This window comes from Halictus rubicundus, chromosome 2 (genome assembly GCF_050948215.1).
Source record: "Halictus rubicundus isolate RS-2024b chromosome 2, iyHalRubi1_principal, whole genome shotgun sequence".
In the NCBI taxonomy this organism is placed as follows: domain Eukaryota; kingdom Metazoa; phylum Arthropoda; class Insecta; order Hymenoptera; family Halictidae; genus Halictus; species Halictus rubicundus.
The window spans coordinates 14,401,805-14,423,789 of record NC_135150.1 but is presented as its reverse complement, the minus strand read 5'-3'; the positions used below and the strand labels follow the sequence as shown (position 1 = coordinate 14,423,789).

General features: G+C 49.3%; 1 protein-coding gene across 1 annotated transcript in view; it reads left to right on the top strand.

Annotated features, from left to right (window-relative positions):
- LOC143365386 (uncharacterized) overlaps positions 1–21,985 on the top strand; it is a 41,882-nt gene that overhangs the window by 10,734 nt on the left and 9,163 nt on the right. The window lies entirely within an intron of this gene.

Below are 21,985 nucleotides of genomic sequence, written 5' to 3'. Positions count from 1 at the left end.
ATTAAAAGACTTGTCCCAACCCTTAACCCTCAACCCGTTACTCGTTATCTGTGAGACGGTAGCATTGACTAGTATTAAGTTAGGAGAGGAAGTTAGTTCATTTAACTCGGAAATGATAGTCTGAGTTATTTGTCCAGATCAGAAATTGAATTTTTGTTATAGTATACAAGATCGAAGGAGTATGCAGCACCGTACAATTTTTATTTCGTTGAATAAATTGCTTTGATTTTATGGCATTTTTTACCCCTTGCCCTACGATATCGTGTCAGACTCGTGAAGAACATTCTGCACAGAGTCTAATAAATATGTATGTTGTTAATAGACTGCGGATTTTATGCATTTATGACAAAAATGGGTAGGCGTATTTTAAAACAGTAAAACCATTAGAAAAATTTTAAAATACTGTTACATTATTTTCAACCTGCTAAACATATTAAGAAAGAAAATAAATTTCTATTTCACTCCAGCCTGTTGCAATTCAGGCAGAAAATTTTTATTTTCTATAAAGATCCGCAGTCTAGTTATTAATTTCCTTTAAACCGAAATAAAATTCTATTTTGTTGTAGTTGATATATATATATATATCCTTCGCAGAAAACATAGGCATCTTTTTTTTCTATGAAATCCTGAACGATGAAGAATTTCTAATCATTATAATCACAAAATAAATAGTAGTGCAGAGGGTTAAGGTCGCTAATCAAAGCTTTAAAGTATCATTAAGAGAGAAATTAATCGTTGAGTTTGTAATTAATTTTCGAGAGGTTTCTCTATCTGCACCCAAAGGGAAATACATGATACGTGCGAAAAAGGGCCAAGCCTGAGAGGGCTCACCGGCGGTTTCTGAAGAATTTGAAAGAAGTATGTTGTTCCATTTCCGCCGCACTCGCACGAGACGCGTCGCAGCAATCGCACGCAAGAAGCCGGGATTCCCACATACGGTGTGCACGCACTCTTAAGATGTTTCCCTTTCGCGGTCTGCGGAGGTCCCCGGCTCTAGGCCAAGAAGCTTATTATCCCTCGCAGCCAGTCATAATAGAAACGAGCCGGGAACGCGACCGCCTCCGACCCGCTGATTACAGCACGGGAAAAAGTCTAACCAGATGGTATTTGTTTAGTCTGGAATCGTCGCCCTGCTAACACAGGTTTACGGTCGGCCATCGAGCGGAAGGGGTCGCTCCGATAACTTCGTCCGCTCAGTCGAGTCAAAGTTCACCCGCCACGAGGGATGTCGGATCGTATTTACCGCTTGCACAGGACGGGGGAATTGTCCGCTTTTTACGATCTAAATAAATAATTGCGCATATTGCGTTGCACGCTGAAATCTTCCTTTGAATATTCTGCTCCGACTTAGGGGATGATTTTGTACTCTAACTAATTATTTCCGAACAGGGCTAAGTCTTTCCGAAAAAAGTTCATCGGATTATGTAACATCATCTTGCATTACAGAACATCAAACCGTGGAAGTAGAAGTGGCCATCGGTAGACGGACACTCGAGTCAAGGAATCCCTCAAATTAGTTCTGGATTCAATTCTTCCGTGACCTCTCAAGAGGAGCAATAAAATCGGTGGTGCAACTGCTTACGACCAGCTGGCGAATGTTGTGCATTTATGACAAGAATGGGTGTAACTCGGGCAAATTGACTGGTCCCAAATCATTTGAGACCTCGAGTGCGACCCAGCGGAATTATGCGCGAGCGGGTTCCAACGATAACCGCGGGGATCGCTCGAGACACTGGATAAATCCGTGGAACGGCAGGAACCGATCACGGGCGGTAGAAAGCTCGTTTTTCGCGGGGGAATTTTTTCGCGGCGGAGACGGATCGGTTCGTGGAAAGAAAGCCGAACGCAGTCAGCGTGTAGGCGCCGGGAGGCAAGAGGGGGAGAGAGAGAGAGAGAGAGAGAGAGAGAGAGAGAGAGAGAGAGAGAGAGAGAGAGAGAGAGAGAGAGAGAGAGAGAAGGGGGGAATAATGCGGGGCCGAACTGCATGCATTCCGGCAAAAAGATTTGTCTTTTTCGCGGCCGGGAGCGAGCCAGGCTCGTTTGTCTGTCCCACCCCCCTCCCCTCCCCGCGTACTCACCGAAGAAGAAGCCGTCGGAGAAAGACAGGAAGAGGAAGAGACGAGGGATGGCCGTGAAGACGGAAAGAGGAAGAGAACGGGAAGATGGGTGTTGCTCTGGAAAGAATCGCCGCGAGCGTGTATCTGCTCCGTGTCCGCAAGCCGCGAGCACAATGCACGCGCTGGCCCCGGGCGGAATTAAGCAACGAGACGATCGCCGGTCATGAATATACAAAGAGGACGACCGGGACGGCCGCGTTGATCTTCGCATAAAACGCGATTAAAATTAACTCGACAATAACCAGCCGGCATTAACAATTTATATTCCGCCGACCGAGGCCCGGAGGCGCTCCGACACGCGTTCCGCGTTTTCCACGAGCGATCCCCGAGCCCCGTGTATCGCGCGTCGCATCGCAACAATTGCCGCGGACGCTCGTAAACATATTGTTCTCCGAATAATCGGATCGTACGAGGCGTTCCGTTTTTATCGCGCACGGTTCTACCGACTACGACTCGCCGCGCCGCGAAACGATTTTCTGTAGCCTTGTCCGACACCGTGAATGTTCTGTCTTTGACAAAGGCCCGGTTTCGGGTTCGCCAGTTGTGCTCGGGGCGTCCTGTTCTCCGATATGATAGGCTCCCCGATTGAAAATCAATGTTACCCAATTTATAGCGTGTAGATTTCACGATTCTTACGGCTCACGATTAAATAATTCCAAAGATCGACGAGTCACTTTCTGCCCAGCGACGCGTGCAAAAATCTCGAAACAATGTGACCGTCAAGAGTGGTCCGTACTCCAATTTCGAATTTGTGATCGTGACATTGCCATCGGAGTGTCCCGCCGGCAAAGCTGGATGTTAAGCGACTAATTTTTAATCGAAGATTTTAATCTAAGCATTTTCAATAGCGTCGAGCGGGTAATACGAGACGGCAGGTTCCCCCGCCGGCTCTTTATCTAGACAATAAATTCCGGCATCGTCGGCCGGTCAGCTCTAAATCATTGTCGTAGGTCTCGTCGGCCGGGGTACTGGTACTTCGGAAAGCAATAAGCCCGGCTTATCCCTGTCGGGTTACTATCTAAACCGACTTCTCACTTCCCGAGATTCCCGTCCCGATAATCCGCCTTAATATTTCAAGCCGAGATGATTGTGGCCTTGCGTTTAACAATTACTGGTTGCATAGCGGCGAGACGTAACGTCAATAATTCCAGGCAGCCATTCTTTGTGACGAACGATCGGCAAAACTGATAACCGTAAGTCCTGGTAACGAAGGAGCGGCTGTGTATCGCTCCGGCGAAAGCCAGAGAAAGGAAAAGGGAGAGCGAGAGAAAGAGACCGGTAGAAAGAGGGGCCCGCGAGGTGGGAGACGCAGAGAGAAAAACGCATGAGAGAATGAGATGGAGCGAGAGGGGTGGGGGAAAGGGGGAGGCGGGGAGGAGAGAGGAGATCCATAGTAACAATGTCTTTGTCAGCCGGTCGTACATTCTTCGTGAGCCCGACAATTACATTCCACGCATCGCTTTGCGCTGTGCCCAACCCGCCGCCGTATTCTGCCCGGCCACACATCGACACGATTTGCTCCTGGAAAATTTCAATACGCTTTACAAGGTGGCGGACACTCGGTATCGAGATCAAAGGGATCCTGCGCGTATCTCGCGTCTCGCTTGTATCGCGAGGCTGTCAGGGAATTTGCCCTTCGCCCGTAGCCGCCACCGCCACCCTCTCCCCTCCCCTCCTGGCCCTTCGCCTTTGATTCCACAAAAGAAATTTTCGTGCCGGCCCCGTTTCGCCGAAGCGACGCCACCGCTCGATGCTCGCCGTTTCTCGCGAGGCAAATTTTATAAGCCGCGCGCTTTTCCGTCGAACAGGATCAGGTCCTTTCACCGTTCTCCTTTCGAATCGCTCGAAAGATGCGCTGGACGATACCCGGGCGAACTCGAACAAATCTGCTCTTCTAATTGCTCGTGATTGCGATCTGGTGACGATAGCCGAGGGAAGTTTGGCACTAAACCGTTTTACGCGAGATTTGAGAGCGTTAATCGGTTATAATGTCCTCTCTGCGGTTGAACTTTCCAAGTCGAAATGTCAGTTCTTCCAGATAGAGTGGTACACGCTCTGTGTCTGCATCGGCCTTCTGGTTAATGGACGCTAACTCTAGTAATTAATCTTCTCCGACTCAAATTTCTCTTGTACTCACAAGAGATGTAAGTCAACCATACTTTTGCGATTCTGGTGAAAATATTATATGTAGATCCATAAAACAGTCGAACGAAAGGCAAACAAGGGTAGCTTATGCTGAACATGTTCATCAGGTAACAGGTAACTTTTATTTTTTACTGTCTTATCGATCTGTGAAGTCACATGGGTTAAACCCGTTTTAACACTTTGACTGCCAAACTAGGAACCTCAAGAACTCCATAAAATCAAGGTAAGTTATTTAATGAAATAAAAATTGAAAAAATTAAATCTGTGATATCGAGCAGTCCTCCAAGTTCGTTGTGTTTTACAGATCCTAATCAAATTTGGTACAATGAATATATTAACGTAAAAATTCATTTTAAAACCTGGACAAATAATTCCGTCACCCGTATATGGGTGACATGGCAGTCAACGTGTTAAAAGAACGAAGTTATGAACAGTTATGATGCACAGGATTTCGATAGCAACATGTACTTAAATGAACAAGTACAGTAAAAAATTTCTCATGGAAAACATTTCTATAACCTTAATTGTCATATTTCTGGTATACTTCTAACCCCCGACCAAATCCGCAAAGCGGCCTTAATTATTTATTAGCTGGCCTGTTTAAAGTGGAAACGATTTCTCAAAGGTCCGTAGTCACACGAGGTAATTTATACGCGTTCCTGATTGTCCATTGTCCCCATTATCTCGGCGCATCAGAATGCCACCTTTGAATCGCGCAGCGTTCTCTATTTATTTACGATATTCGACCGGCGCAAATAAATACGGCGTAACGCACCGTGCCGGGCGCGTCGCGTCGTGTCGCGCGAATAAGCGTCTCTATTATTAGTATTCTAACATCATGTTTCTCATTCGAAGCGTCGAGTGGCAAGAGTCGCGTGCACCGAGGCCGCTTGTCTTCGCGGCAATCGCGCGGGCGCGCGCGCGCGGAGAACTCGAGAGCCACGGTTTTCCGCTTCAGATTTTTCATCATCGTCATCGATGCAGTCTCTCTCTTGTTCAACCTCGGTCCTCTTCTTCTTCGCGCCCTTTTTCCGCTTGCACCACCACCACCACCACCACCGCCACCGTCATCGGTCGCGTTGTTCCTGTCGCTCGGTTTTTTGTGCATCCACTCGTTGGTTCGAGCCGTCGAGCGGCCGGAGAAAAGAAAAAGAGAGGACGAGAGAACGGTTAAGAGATTTTGGACGAGTGCATCGGGGAAGGTGTGAAGAGGAAAGGGGTGTAGGGTGTCGGGGGTGGTGGCGAGAGTCGGAGAGAGAGAGAGAGAGAGAGAGAGGAGACGGGGGTGGGATTGTTACGACATTGGTCGCAACCTGTCTGCTCGCAGTCTGAGTGGTAGTGGTAGTGGCGGCGAGGGTGGTGCGCAACGGGGGGCCAGAGGATGAGGGGTGGAAGTCGGGGGACTCCCGTCTAGACTAACCCCCGATTCACCCCCGGCAGACAAGCCAACCAAACTGTTCGAGTGAACTGCTCCGCTCCTACTGCTTCGTACACCCCCTTAAAAAGTTAAAATACTCTGTCCTCGCGCCTCCGCCGACCTGTCCTCTGTACCCGGCCACCGCACCGACCGCCTTGACTCGCGACCCTTCAACCCCCTACCCGCGACCCTCGACTCCTCCAGATTTTATTATTACCATTTCTAGTAGGCACCTTCTTTCGTTTCCACCTCGGTTTCTTTTATTCCTGCTCGCTCGGGTTCTTCTGGCCACCCCCTACCCCCTCCAGCCGTCACATTCGCCCCCACACCCCCGAAACTGGTTTCTCCATCGGTTTTATCCGGCGACGACGACGTAACCGGGAAAGGCGTCGTTTAAATTGTTTCCGAAGGAAAATGCATCTCCCGCCTCCTCTCTCTTTCTCTCTCTCCCTCTCTCTCCCTCGATTGCTCTGTCCGCGAAACTTCCACTCACCGATCAGCGAGAACCGGACCGACCGAGGGCGGAAACTTCGCGACCGGTCTCGGAAAACTTCGCAACCCCCAAAGTGCCGGGAGTGTTTGTAACCGGAGAATGGATGAGGGGGTGGCCGGCCAGCGCCGGAGCCGGAGCCCGTTTGTCCACCGTAATCGCCCGCCGCCCGGTCGATTTTTCCCCGGATTATGGGAATGATTAATTGTTCGGGGCGGGTCGATGCCGCGACCCAGCTCATTGAGGACTGACAATCGTGTTGTACGCGACTGCACGCGCAGACGGCCCTCTATCCCCTTGTTTCGCGTTGGCTTAGCTGATGCTGAACTGCGTTCCCCCCTCCACGAAAGGTCAGTCGGTTTGATCATCCGAAAATCTGAAGGTAGCTATTGTTAAGGAATTAATCCCGATCGAACCGCTAATTGTAAAATCGGAAGCTGCAGGACAAATTGATTAAACCTTTGTCGATTGGAAGAACATGACTATGCAATTATGAAGGTCTCCGTTCATTGGAAACATGATTTTCTTACACACTGTTTTCAGAATATCGCAGAAATACTGCTCGACCAATCACGATAATTTTGTTCGTTTGTTTTCATGATTTGGCCTACAGAGAACGGCTTTTTTCCTTAATTCTAATCAATAAAGTGATGTCTAATTATGTTCAAGAACAGTCTTTCGTCCCTGCTAGAGGACATATTTGTTTCAATTGTGTGCGATACATCCTCGAAAAGGGGTCCGAACGTCTACAAAGTCCTCCATTCATGGTAAATCCTAAAACCCGATGTTCCACCAACTATTTAAGTGAAGATCAAACCAGAAGAACGTCGCGGTTGCTAGAATTAGGTTCCTAGAGTTAGCTGATCTTCCTAAAAAATATCGTTTACAACCTCTGCCAATTGTCAGAGAAAGTCTCAATTGTCAGAGAAGAGAGTCGAGTCTGTCGAAACCAGAGTATTTAACGGTTAACGGTCCGGAAGTATTTCAAGTTTACTTCCCACCAGGTCCAATCTATTTTTCATACGAAGAGAAACTGCGGACTCAACGTTTTTACACCAAGTATAGAAAGGAGAATATTTGTTTTATTTTATATATTAGGACCTTGAATAAGTTCTCGCTGTTTCTTCAAAAATGGCAGTAGCAGTACCCCGTTCGTGGAATTTCGAATGGTAACACACATGCAAGGCAGTAGTGTATCTAACCTTAAATTTCAGTGTATGGTAGTTCACTTTAGTGTAAACAAAGTAATTTTTTCTTAGTTCTGAAAATGTCTACTTTTGTGCCAAATAAAGTGTATTTGCGGGGAATTTTATTGCACTACTTTATTCAAAAGAAATCTGCAGCTGAAGCACATAGAATTCTTGTTGAGACTTATGGTGACAATGCTTTGTCGGATACGACATGCAGAGACTGGTTTCGACGCTTCAAAAATAATGATTTTGAACTTGAGGATAAAGAACGTTCTGGCGCACCGAAAAAATTTGAAGACGAAAAGTTGGAGGAATTACTCGATCAAGACCGATGTCAGACGCTAGCAGAACTTGGAAAAACATTACAAGTAGATGAGTCAACTGTTTCATAACGTTTAAAAGTTTTAGGAACGATCCAGAAGCAAGGACATTGGGTAAAAGCTTTTATTTTGTAAAAGAAACAGCGAGAACTTATTCAAGGTCCTAATATGTACATTTATATTTTATTTTTCAGTAAGTAAAAGTGCCATGCCGCTTATGTGGCGGTATAGGTCCGTTAAGGGTTAACACTGTCGCACAAGGACTCTGGAACATCCGTATTATATAAACGGCGGTGTTTTCAAGAATGCCCTGTACCGAGGTCACAGAACAGTACATTGTCCTCGACGGGAAAGTATCGTGGGAGGCCTAATTCGCGACACCCTGAAGTGTTCAGGTCGCCCTTCTTCCCAGGGCCCTACTGACGAAAAATCTGACAATCGCGCGATCGTTCCATAGTCTGCCTTCTCTTAGACAATCCTTCAGGAGCCACGTGTCCCCGAAACGGGTGGCCAATCCGTCCCCGGTTAATCTATCTCCGTTCGTCCATGTCAGTGAACATTTTATCTGTTTGCCGATTCACTTTGCCAGTAGGCCCGCGTCCCCGTCATCAACTCCTAATCCGTGTGCCCGGCTGCGCGGCCGGGTCTGGGTTAGCATTGAGAACTGTTCGCAACATGAATCATTAAGAGGATTCAAAGCGGTAAGCCCCGCGAACGATCCTATCGAATCGGTGGATGCTCGCCCGGAGAAACGGCTGCCCACTTTTGTGTCCGTATAGGGGCCACACGGGGGATCGTGGGGGCCACGGGGTGGGGGTAAGGGCAAAGAGGAGGGTCGGGCTGCGTGCAGCCATGGAGCGGAGACCGCGGCGTTGCATTTAAACGACGATAAGTCTCGAAGCTTTGAAGACACCGGTCGGCTCGGATATAAGAGGGGCAAGAGGGGGGTTCAACGACCCGTTGACAGCCAGACAGGCGGACGCAGGCCAGACCAGTGCATCACCCCGGTCGATCGAGAGAGAAGGAAGAAAGGAAGGCAACGGTGCACAAGCAAAGCCACGCTCGAGAGAGAAAGAGGCAGCTAGAGGAGGGGACAGGGAGGAACGTGGGGTGTGAGGGGGCGAGTATATCGCCGTTATTATCGCCATCGACTTTTATCGCCAGACGATAACTCTCGACTCCTGGCGGTTACCTAGCCGGTCCGACGATGCGTTTTTTTTTCTTCTCCTTTCGTTCTCCTTTTTCTCGTTCTCGCTCTCTTCTGCCTCTTGCTAGCCGACCCTAGCCCCCTTTCCCTTTTGCCGCTTCTCGGCCGCCACCCGCACTCCCCCTTCCTTCTCTCTCTCTCTTCTCTGCCTCTCTCTCCCCGTCCTTTCTCTCGCTCCCTCTCTCTCTCTTCGGTGGGAGAGAGTTCTCTCTCGTCATCACGGGCAACGTGGTTAACGCGACGAGAACGATCCGACTGGTCCGGCCGCGGCAAATGCCCTTTGACGGCTTATCGCTCTCCAGCGTTTCGCGTAATTTTTCTGTCGCGTCCTCTTTTTCCCCGCCAGCCGGCCGGCCGGCCGTCCGACCGACCGGCGCGTCCCTGGAAACTGCAATTTTTTCCCGTCGGTTTGGAAAGAATGCGTGAACCGACGCGATGCGGATGCGACGCGTCGGCCGCCCTGTGAACGGGTTCGAAAACGCGAGTGATTCGCGATCACGCTGCATACGGCCAGTTTTTTTAAGTTGACTGGAAATGAACTGCGTGGATCGAAGTTTTCAACTTCGTGGACGTTCGTTCCGGAACACTGCGATACCGTGAGAAATTCGGCTGGGTTCTTCTGAGACCTCCTACGATACTGCCTCGGCACAATTCTTGTAACCCTTTTCTCATGTGATAATAACACTCTTTATTCTCTGAAAATCTACACCTAAATCGTCCAGAATAATATTCGCTTTCAGCAAACCTCGGAACTTTCATAGAATCAAAGCAATTCGTTTAACGAAATAAAAATTGAAAAGTCGTTCTGCCACTTAACCAATTCTCGTGCACTGAATACGCATGACAATGTATAATGAATTAGACCATCTGGGTACGTGCTCTCCTGTCTTTTGTCAAGACATTTCCGAAAACAGAATATCGCGTGTCAAAAATTCCGGATGACAAGACCGCGGCTCAGTGAATCTCGGTGTAGCCCGAGTGATATATATCCAAAAAATATTGAAGCTCGATGGAAGGGCGGGGACGGGGGGTGGCGCGATCAAAGCAATTCCGACGGATCCCGCGTCGCGTCGACGTCTTCGGACACCAATCTGTCGGCGGAATGCGGAATTTTGCAATCACCGGGAAGAATTGGCTGCAGAGCGTATGTGCCCGTGTCGGGGTTACGCTGTCGGTGAGAAGAGGTGGGAGGTGGGGGAGGGGGAGATTTGAGGGGGTTGTCGGGTTGGAGGGTACGACGCAGCAGTAACGGCGTTGAACCGATAAAGATGAAGGATGAAGCCCTTTCCGAGCGATTTGATCGGATTCCGTGTTTGATCGCCGATAATCCAATTTACCCTCGACGCCCGGCGAGCTTTCGGTATACGTGTACACGTACACGTACACGGCCATGGGGCCCATGTATTTTTCAACGAGCGTGCACCGTCTGCTCCGTACAGACGAATAGATGCCCCCTGTCAGACGTAGAGCCGTTCAATTTTCTGGAATCATGCATACGGTGTGGCGTGGCGTGGCGTGGCGTGGCGGCGGTTCGAGCACACCGGAGCGGAGAGCGGCGCGGGGGTGGGTTCCGGAGTATTTTTGCGCCGTGAAACGTTTTCCGGACTGGCGGGGGGAGGGGGTGGTGGTGGTGGTGGTGAAGAGGGCAAACTCGCGCGGATTCGACGCGTCTCCGCTCGATCTTCCGTCCCCTTTACTTCTGGAACACCCACCACCCTCCGGGGGCTGATTACGAATTTCTCCTTGAGACCACCCCTCCCGTCGCGTCTTACCACCGGGCCACGATCTCTGGGGCCAGAGTTGCGCATTATTCGAATAAATACTTAATCGAATAACGAATAATTAATAAAATTTTATCGGACTCTTTTTGTATCACTCTGTATACGCATTCATCGACATTCCGTTTCACAGGAATCAATTTTTATCGACATTCTGTTCTCACTTATTTGAACGCAAAGTTGCAAGTAGCGGGGGAAGTCAGTGGACTCCGGTTACATAGACTCTACCTAATTATGCGAACTGCTTGTCCCCCGACGAGTTCATAGAAATGGAGTTTCACTTTGTTGTCCCGTGACATAAAATATAAAATAGTTTTGTATACGGATTAGATAACGAATAAACCGATTCAGTTATTCGTGAATGACGAATAAGCGGGTTTATTCGTTATTCGAAATAACTTTTGTTTAACTATGTCCGAGGGGAGGGGGAGTGACGCGCGAGAGAGTGCGCGTCACATGACTTTTCGAGGAATCGAGAGGCGTCGGCCTTGCCTCGTCTTGCCTCGCCTCGCCTTGCCTCGCCTTGCCTTGCCTCGCCTTGCCTCTCGCGCCGGCACCCGGTAATTTCCGCGACCGCGTATTAAGATGATCATTCAACAGGTGTACCGGGCGCGATACACGAGTAATTGCGTTTCGCGGAAAGGAGAGAATCAACGGCGAAAAAATCGGGGTGGGAGACGACGGTCGGACGCCGCTCGAATACAAAGTGACGCGTCGCTCGACGGGGTGGCTGCGTCGCGCACGCAAACATTCCGGTTATTAGCGGATAACAACGGCGGACGGCCGCGGCTCGCGCGTAACGCGAGCCCGATCAAAGGGGTCGCTTGTCGTTTAGCTTTTTCGTCGATATCGAACCGCGCATACGCCGCCTCGGCTCGCTTCGGTTTTGCATCCGCCTCGTGTGCCTTGTTTGCATCGCACTACCCCGCACCGTATCGAAATTAGGATTCGTGTTGGCTTTGCGGCTTTCTAAACGAGGCTCCGCGAACGCGACATTTTTCCGAGTTTCACGACCGGCGGCCAACCTCAGACGATTGACACTTAAACTGTAACGCGAGATCGTTCCGAACGATTTCGAAGAGTTCGTAAAGTATACATATTTTGCTTCATACTAGAATTTACAATGTAAAATATTTCAACAAATCAGTTTGCTCGAAGGTACCAATTTTCTCAGGTTTGTTATTATTCGCTAGAAATTCCGTCGGATACGAAACACCTTTACAGTTTACACCCGCACGCCCTCCTTACCAATGGTGTAACGTAGATTTGAAACTCAAAATGGCACTACGAACGATACTGGAAGTGGAACTGGGCCCGATTGTCCATTAGATCCTTTCATCCGGCCCCGTTTAATCGAATATTTCAGTAGGGTTGTAGGGGGAGGGGAGGTGGAGGGTTCGCTCTGGGCGGCTGATTTCGCATAATCGGCAAGTTCATTGACTTCGAAAGAACAGAACTTGAAGAGACCGAGTGCACGTCTGGTTCTTCGTCACGAGTATATTCCCTTTCGCAGTCGCCGCAGTTTCTCTTTTCGGCTCCCCCTTCGCTCCGGCCGCCCTCTTCATCGTTTTTCTTTTTCCTCCCCCCGTGGCACCCCTCTCGACCACCCCTCCGCCTGGTCTTTTTCTCTTCTTTTTGCTTTCTTCCGACTCTTTTTCACTCCCGCGGCCGCTGCCGCCGCCGCCGCTCTGCTGTTGCTGCTGTGGCGCACACCGCCTTGCTCTCCGCGTGTGCGCGCGCGCTCGCGCTCAAGATTCGTATACAAGGCCCGTCCTCATGTTCCACGCATGAAGTACGAAGCAATACGACGTCGTGCGTGACGTTTGCGATCGAGACCGGCAGGTGTAACTGTAAAAAAGAGCCGCAAAAATTCACCGGGGCCCCGGCCACGCTCTCCGAAGGGCCTCAGCTCGAAGGAGGGCCCTCTCCTCCTCCTCCTCCGTTCCTTTTCGTCCCCCGGGTTGTCGTCCTCTCTTCTTCCTCTAGCCCGTCCCTTCCACGCCCTTCGTTGCCCCCGGTATTTGATGGAATAATAACAGGACCAGCCGGAAAAAGATTCGTGATGCGCCACGGACCTCGTTCCCGGCACGGTGCAGGCCACCGACACGCAGCACCGGCCACGACAGGTTACACGGAACCAGCCTAAACGACGGATCATTAATAAAAGAAACTTTCGCGATACAGTCTTTCCAACTGTTTCTCCGGGGAACGCTCGGATAATTGTTTAATGATCAGTTCCTCGGCCGAATAAATCGAGCCCTCGATTTATTATTCATTCGCGCGAACACCACCCAAGCGTTCGCCGATGGCCGTCGAGTCAGCGAACGATACCAATCCTCGTTTCCTGAAAGAATTTCTTCCACGGATACGACTGGTTATGCTGTATTTGAGCGATTCGTGCTTTCACCGTTTTAACACTAAACCTACCGACACTTCTTGTATACCTGTTCCTACCGTGCGTGGTCGAAATGTGTGGTCAATACATTAAACGTAGATAATACGAACAACTTCCATAAAATGGCGATACAAATTTATTTTCATATAATTTCAATTATACAAAAAATACTGCGATGCTCTCTCCTCGATTTACAAAAATTGTACTGTGTCGTCCACCTTTACGGTTTGGATGCATTTGCCATGAAACAGTATTGTCAATCAGACACTTGAGTTCTTCGGATCAACTCCTTGCGCGACTTATTTTACGGTCGCACGCGAATGCCCGTACGGGCAGCGATTTTTTTGCCCTGGACCAGCGATGAGGGAAAAAAGTTACTGTCTCTCTCTCTCTCTCTCTCTCTCTCTCTCTCTCTCTCTCTCTCTCTCTCTCTCTCTGCCAGTACCGGAGTATGCACGACAGAGACGAAACGCGTCACGGGACCAGGCCGTGGCGGAAACGTGGGGAATAGCATCGTAGAGGGCGAAGGGTCGAGTGGGAGTCAAAGTTCGAACACGTTCACGCCGGCGCGCACTACCGGTGGCTCGCGCGCGAGTCTCCCATCGGGCGGCGTGCGCCACTGGTGGCTCACACTTGAATGTTGCATCAAAATGTAGTTTGTTCAGTAACTGGAAAAAATTGCCACATAATTGAAAATTTAATGTATATTAATTGAAAAAAGTAAAGCATGAATACGAGCGCCGCCCCATGGCGAGAAACACAAATAGCAGCGCTGGCGTGAACGTGTAAAAAAAGTTATCGTTAATATAATTAAACGTAGATAATAGTCGATTTGTTGCCGAATGAATTAGTAGATGAACAAATTCCATAAAATGACGATACAAATTTATTTTTATATAATTGCAATTATACAAAAAATACTGCGATGCTCTCTCCTCGATTTACAAAATTGTACTGTGTCGTCCATCTTTGCGGTTTGGATGCACTTGCCGTGAAACAGTATTATCAATCAGGCACGTGCGTAACTTGATAGCTTCTCATTCAATAAGGCGGCTCATTTATTTTGAGTTGGCCATGCCACATTGAGAATAGCCTTTCATTGATACTGTTTGTTTAGGTTTAGAAGAGTAAATACCATATTATCTCGTGCGGTCAAATTGACCGGCCGTGGTAGGTAGTACAAGATACATATATTACTTCGAAAAAAAAAAAAATAAAACGAGAAATAAATACTGAAAAATACATTGTATACATACTATAAGAAAGGTCGTAAAGATAAATAGCGATGTGATAATGTTGTACGTACGAAATTCTACACAGAAGTTTGAAAAGGTCAATTTGGCCGGCCGTGGTAGGTTTAGTGTTAAATTACACCTACCCTTTTTTGTCATAAATGCTTATAATCTGCTGTCCAGCTATCACGTTACGTACGGAGGAAATAATAATTGTATACGGCTCACACTATAAGAATGTCACGTGTAATTACTTGTTTTCGCATGACGTGATAATAGTCTGTCTCTATATTCATGAGCGTCTCAAAATTGGTTACAAAAAGTCGGACTATTAGGGTCGGAACACTTTCATCCATACTGCTGACTTTCCTGAAGTTAAAGATATATAGGCAAAACGTGAGAAAGTCTAATTAATCGACGCAGTATGGTGACAGCTGCAACACTAAGCAACTCGCACAGGTCGTACGGAAAGAAACCGTGCAGAGCGCAGTTTCAAATAAAATGGTAAGGGGCCTAACTACGGTGGGGGTACCAATTACTGTGCCTATATTGATTATACCTTATTTTTAAAGTACAATGGGTATTAAAAAAGAGATATATAACATTAACTGAATATCTCTTTTTGTAATATTCATTGTGCTTTAAAAATACGTACGATTAATATAGGCACAGTAATTGGTACCCCCAACTATTGTTCATACTTAGTAGACTCTATAGACAACATGAAATTTTCCATCGTCCGCACAAGCAACTTTATACGTTTGCTTCTCGGAGCCGGCATCAACGTAGCAATTAGTCGAACACTTGTCAAAAAACGCGAAGCTGTTCGGGGGATCGCGCGTTGTCGCGCGAGTACTCGGAAGAGCGTCCAAGGGACTGCGCCTCCAGCAACGATGAATGTATTTGGGTGCCGCAAGAACCGTCCGCTGCATCAAGATTCAGGCGACGGGGTGACGGTCCTCCGCGTGTTCTCCAAAATGACGAACTTTCCGAGGATTCTCTGGAATCGTCGTTCGCGTTCAAAGAGCCCCCGCCCTACCCCACCCTCCGAGTATTCCTGTCACGCGCGGCGATCAAGGCTGCCTGTCCATCGCGTTCTTGGACAAGAGCGTGCATTTTGCAGAAAGGCGACGGCCGGGTTTGCGGCCGCTCGAGGAGCTGGTGTCTTGGCGTATGGTCTACTCTCGGCGTCTTGGTATCGCTTTGGTCGGCCGACGGTGCGGAGCTCCACGTGGCCTCCTGGCAAAAAAGAAGAAGTCATGCACGCTGGCGAGCAAGCAAGCAAGCAAGCGAGCGAGCGAGCGAGCGAACAAGCAAGCAAGAAAGCAAGCAAGCAAGCAAGCGAGCGAGCGAACAAGCAAGCAAGCAAACGGACCAGCAAGCGAACAAGCAAGCAAGCAGTCCCGATGGTTCTGCTGAATAGGTCGAGATCGCGGCCCCGTGAGAAATTGAAAATCACAGACGTTCGTCGGAGCCGGGTGTCTTGCTCTCATTCGTTCGCGCATTAGCCGACCGTGTTCCCTTTATTATTTATGAGACGCGCGGAGGCCGGGGGGACGCGAGATAAGGGCAAGAGAAAAAGAGAGAAGGTCGGTGAGGGCGAGGTTAAGGGGGTGAGGGAGAGGGAAGCAGAGGCGAACTGGAAAAACAGAGGGAAAAAAAGGTGGGTGGAAGAAACGAACCAGGAGGAAGCCGGGACGACGCAAGAAAAGAGACGGGGCGGGAAGGAAAGAGAAAAAGGGCCGGCCGGGCCGCGGCTTGGAAAATGAGAGACAAGAGAGAGAGAGAGAGAGAGAGAGAGGGAGAGACGTGGCGGTGAATGGCAATGGCCTGGACTGTACCACAAGAGCGAGCCAGAAGAGCCGAGCGTAACAGAGACGCACGGAGGGAAAGAGAGCAGGCCTGTGCCGCAGGCCATCACAATGTGTTCTGGTTGCTTCGGTCTGTCCGTTCGTCCCTGTGCACGTTCGTACGTCTATCCGTTGTCTGCCCTGGCACTCCAACCGAGTGCATAGCCGTCTGGCCCCGGTAAAGGGTCTCTGACCGATTATCACTTGGTCTTTATGCTCTTTGAGGTTCTTTTAAACGTCCCCCTCCCCTCACCACCCGCTCCTCGGCCACTCTGCTCCACCTTCTTTTACTGCGCGTTCCTTCCTTCTCATCGCGGCTTGCATCTCTGCATCTTCTCCCGCTTGCTCCTCAACCTCCTCCACCACCACCTCCTCCTTCTTCTTTTTCTTCTTCTGCGGCTCCCTCCGCTTTGTCCCCATTTTTTTTTTCACGAAATTTTCCCCCCGTTCGCGCCGCTTATCTCACGATCCTTCGACGTTCCCTATTTATTTTCTCGGTGCCCGGCACCGAGCCCCCTTCGCTTCTATCCGCTTCGTTCCCCGCGGACATCAAGAGGCCCGTTGTTTTCGCCGGGACACGCCGAAGAACGACTCGACCGCCGACGGGCGTATCGCGGCGACGGGAGGATGCACGCGAAAAACATTCCATCGGTCTCGATAGCGGCGATACGCCTAATCTGGCCGCTCGATTGTTTTGGCGAACGATCCAGCGACGACGCCCCCTTCGCGCGATGATTCACGAGCTGCCAGCTTCTCGAGCAACGCTCCGCTCGCGCTCCCCGAGCGAGAGGATTACGCGCGAAAGGGATTTCGTCGCGGAAAACAACGCGGGACGGGCCCGAAGGCTGTTTATTAGCTCGTGGAATGTCGCGGCTACGGTGCAGCCTGTGCTCGGTGCACCGCAGTCTACGCGAGAACTTTGCGGGAAAAGTAGGATCCATAATTGATCGACGGTGGCCAGCTTCCCCGAGGCAGGAATATTTTCGAGCTTTCGTCAATTATTAATCGGGTGGACCCTTTGATCGCTGGTTTCTCGACATCGAGTATCGCGGCCAGCGGTTCTAGAACGACGGCGGAGGTCGTTTTAAAAATATTTTTAGAGTCCTGCCTCTGTTGACTTCGAGGATTACTGCACGGAATTGGACAGATTCTAAACTGACGACAAATCTGGGTGAACATTCGAGTAATGCTCCGCGATTTTGAAAAGCGATTGCCTCTCACGAAGTTTACTCACGTCGTACAAATGTGTATGCAGACCGTTTGCAACTCTTCTTTCGAGAAATTGATTAAAAGCGTAACTCGCGAATCTAGAGCGATTAGAGTGAACTCGGGGCAGTGACAACGGCCAGTTGTTTGAGAAATGGGATGTATTAGGGACTTATGTCTCCAGTTACCTCGAAGAGACCACACGTGGGTTTTCCACTGAATACAGTAAATTCTCATTACGAGTCAGTGCCAACCTTACAATTTGGAGTCAGTGGAACAACCCACACCACCGCGGTGAATGGCCGAAGCTCGAGAGCCGTCGCCGCCATAATATTGTCGGCTATATCGGTATGAGATCAGAAGACTTCTTTATTTTTTTATGAAACTTGCACCAACATATTTGTGGCATTTTTCTGATTAAAATGAAACCGAATATGATATAATTCCGATGATATTTACTTGTGTAAGGAACGATGAAAGTACTTCCCATTACAATTAAATTAACGGAAAATTAGTGTAAATGTGATCCGAATTACATCGCGTTCGGTATCATTTTAATCAGAATAATGCCACAAATATATTGGTGAAAGTCTCATAGAAAAATAATTAATAATAAAGAAGTTAAATTTTTTATTTAAAGGCCTGCGCTCGCGCGGGCTTTGATCTCTGACGGCGCCCGCGACTCTCCGCGTCTCTTTCTTTCCCATACGCTGTCCTTCTGAATTATATCATATTTGGTTTCATTTTAATCGGAAAAATGCCACGAATATGTTGGTAAAAGTTTCATAAAAAAATGTCGAAAAATAAAGAGGTTTTGTAACATAGCCGACAATGTTGTGGCACACTTCTCGAACTTCGCTGTTCGTTTCTCCGTGCAACATTGTATCGGAGAAAGACATTTTCTCAGTCTTCTTGTCACTAGTTCTTAGTGGTCATATGACTTGTAGACGGATATGACTGTTAGGTTTCCGGCGTGCCCTGTGTATTTCAAATGCGACGCTCGGCGAGAGCCTCCGATTTCGTATAGGTGTCAGTAAAAAGAACGGCGGGACTGACTGGTAACGAGAATTCACTGTAGCACTCGAGAAGAGAAAATTGCTGCATTCTGCAACCGCGACTGCTTTCGAATTCAAGAATCAGCCGCAACTGTCCACCGTCGTTAATTCCACGGCTCAAATGGCTTATAAAACGGACCGAGTGGGCAATGCGCGAATACAATCCCGACCCGTTCCAGGGGTTAGCCATGAGTCTCGATTGCAACATGGTATCTCGGTGGCTCGACGATGCCAGCCACGTAAGTGACGGGCAAAAGGTCGAAGGAGGTTGATGGTAACGGTAAACGGGGTACACCACGGTGTGCCTTTCTTTAAATAGCATAGTTCTCGAGTGACCGTCCCGATTCCACGAACTCGGTGTCCGGTTCCAAGTATGTCCGTGGAATACCGGTGCCCGGAGCGACGCGTAAAACTGCATTTTTGCATTTTTTTCCTCCCTCCCCGGCCGCCAGGCTCTCTTCCTCTACCCCGTGGAGTTGTGTTCCCTGTTGCCTCCCCTCCTTCACTTCGCTCCCCGCCGTCCGTCTGCCACGCGGAACGTATCTATACACCTATATCGGCCTACACGTTTCGCCTTTCGCCGACGACGTTCGTTCTCGGATCGGCAGCATGCCGCCGCGCCGCTCGATGACAAGCGACCGTGTCTGTCGTCGGTCCTTCTCGTTACGCGAACGTTCCGTTAACGATACGAGCGTTCACGCGAGATCGAAGACCCCTTATCTTCCAGCCAGGGTTTACTGTGCTCGGCTGCTGCGTCGGTAACGGCACCGACCCGACTGTCTGCGACACTGATGAACATGATGACGCGTCGCGCGTCTCGCCTAGCCTCGCTTCGCCTCGGGAGGAATAAACTCGCGGTTTCTTTAACCCCGCGACACTCGTCGAAATGCACGTCTCACCAGGCTCCGGCTGCTGTTTCGGCAGAAATCATTTTCAACTGATCCTATTGTGGCCCTCGGTCGAGCTACAGTCTTTACTCTATATATGTCGCAAATACCTGGCCGATAAAAGTCGCAGAACTATCCCCCCTACCGCGGGGTATACCCCGTGAGGGTCATCGAAGTTCGAGAGGACTCGGACCTCTCGAGGGACTTCGGAGTAGTATCTCCTGGACGATATATGTCGCAAATACCTGGCCGATAAAGGTCGCAGAACTATCCCCACTACCGCGGGGTATACCCCGTGAGGGTCCTCGAAGTTCGACAGGTCTCGGACCTCTCGAGTGGCCTCGGAGTAGTATCTCCTGGACGATATATGTCGCAAATTCCTGGCCGATAAAGGTCGCAGAACTATCCCCACTTCCGCGGGGTATACCCTGTGAAGGTCCTCGAAGTTCGAGAAGACTCGGACCTCTCGAGGGGCCTCGAAGTAGTATCTCCTGGACGATATATGTCGCAAATTCCTGGCCGATAAAGGTCGCAGAACTTTCCTCACTACCGCGGGGTATACCCCGTGAGGGTCATCGAAGTTCGAGAGGACTCGGACCTCTCGAGGGGCCTCGGAGTAGTATCTCCTGGACGATATATGTCGCAAATTCCTGGCCGATAAAGGTCGCAGAACTATCCCCCCTACCGCGGGGTATACCAAGTGAGGGTCATCGAAGTTCGAGAGGACTCGGACCTCTCGAGGGACTTCGGAGTAGTATCTCCTGGACGATATATGTCGCAAATACCTGGCCGATAAAGGTCGCAGAACTATCCCCACTACCGCGGGGTATACCCCGTGAGGGTCGTCGAAATTCGACAGGTCTCGGACCTCTCGAGGGGCCTCGGAATAGTATCTCCTGGACGATATATGTCGCAAATTCCTGGCCGATAAAGGTCGCAGAACTATCCTCACTACCGCGGGGTATACCCCGTGAGGGTCCTCGAAGCTCGAGAGGCCTCGGACTTCTCGAGGGGCCTCGGAACAGTATCTCCTGGACGATATTTGTCGCTGACTAGACCCTTCTTTTGGACATATATCGAGTAAACACTGTATTCCTTCGAGATGCTGTCCGGAAGAGGGAACAGGTGTGCACGCAATAGAGCTGTGCGGGAACCTGAAAATGTCGGATTGGGTCGGGTTGAGAGTCTTATTTGGAATCAGGATCGGTTCTCGAATACATAATTGGTGCAAACAATTTTTATTTTGCATAAAGACCCGCAGTCCACTTAGGAGGGCGTTGCTTTACAGTTTTCTCCATGGTTCGCATATCTTTGAGTTTCAACTCATACAGTATAACGCCTTGCACTGATTGTAAGATCCACTTTACAGTGGCAGTGATTACATTTTTTTTGTCATTAATAATTTATTAGAAGCAGAAGAATATTTTTGCCTAGGTACTCTCCAATTGTTTAACAACAACAAAACAGCATTTTATTTCAGTTTAAAGAAAATTAATAACATGAATACAGTGAATTCTCGATATATGTCAACAACAAGGGTCCTGCCAGCGTCACGTATCGTCCAGGAGACGTACCCTAGCCGTGTTATGTTTACACCGTTCAGTATCCTCAGCCTCTCGAGCTTCGCGGCCCCTCGCGGGGTATAGCCCGCGGTTGTGGGGATAATTCCGCGACGTTTACGATCCAGGCCTTGGCGACATATATAGAAAAGTCACTGTATTTAGAAGATTCTGACTCGTTGTAGTTCAAGGGGTTCATGAAACGTGAATGCGAACGTGTCAAACAATCCTGAAGAACACAAAAGAGTTGAGTAGCTTAAAAATTCACGTGAATTGATAATGATCTCAGGTTTTACGGATACCACGAGGTTAAGAGGGAGCACGGGCGACAACCGTGATGTATCACAGTCCGACGTTAGCTTCTCAGTTCTAAGGGTGCGAATGATCCGATTTTCAGGAAACCGTATAGCTCGTCCGTCAGTATTTTTGTCGTCGCCCGGCGACGAATCGGACAATGAAGGCTGCATTTAGTCCTTGGCCGCTCCATTAAGACCGAACGCGATCTTTCATTTGTCAGACGCGTTAGGCGTATCGACTGGAAGGCTCGAGCGACCGGGCGATTAAATTTTAATGACGTTTCAAGTATTTATGGTATAAATGCAGGGACCGGGTATCGGGAGAGCGAGCGAGCGAGCGAGAGGTAGATCGTGGAAGAGCAGAGTTCCAGGTCAGTGCCGGTACCTGGATCGATACGGTACTCCGGAGCCTTCGATAAAATTTCAATCATTCTGCCGCGCTATCCGCAAAGAAAGAAAAAAAAAAAGAACACCGGAGGCGTCATAAAATCGTTATGTGGCGAATTATTGAGACCGGTCAACCGACTCCTGCTGGACGGCTCTGACGCTCTGGTTTCTAAAAAGGGAACACGCCGGCTCCGTGACGTCGATAACCGTTACTCTGCACGTGGAGGTGGAATCGCCGAAAATGTCGAGATTCTATTCCGAAGACGCGGGGGAAGCGCGCCGCGTATTGTCGTCGCCGGCGCGGTTTATATTATTTATAAATTTTATTTGTTTCTCTTTCCGAATGAATTATTTCCGGTGACCCAGCTCGCGTCAACCCACGTCCGCGATCGTGCTCCACGCCTCGTGCTCCTTCCTCCATAGTGAACCCTTCCGTTTCGTATCGGGATCGCGT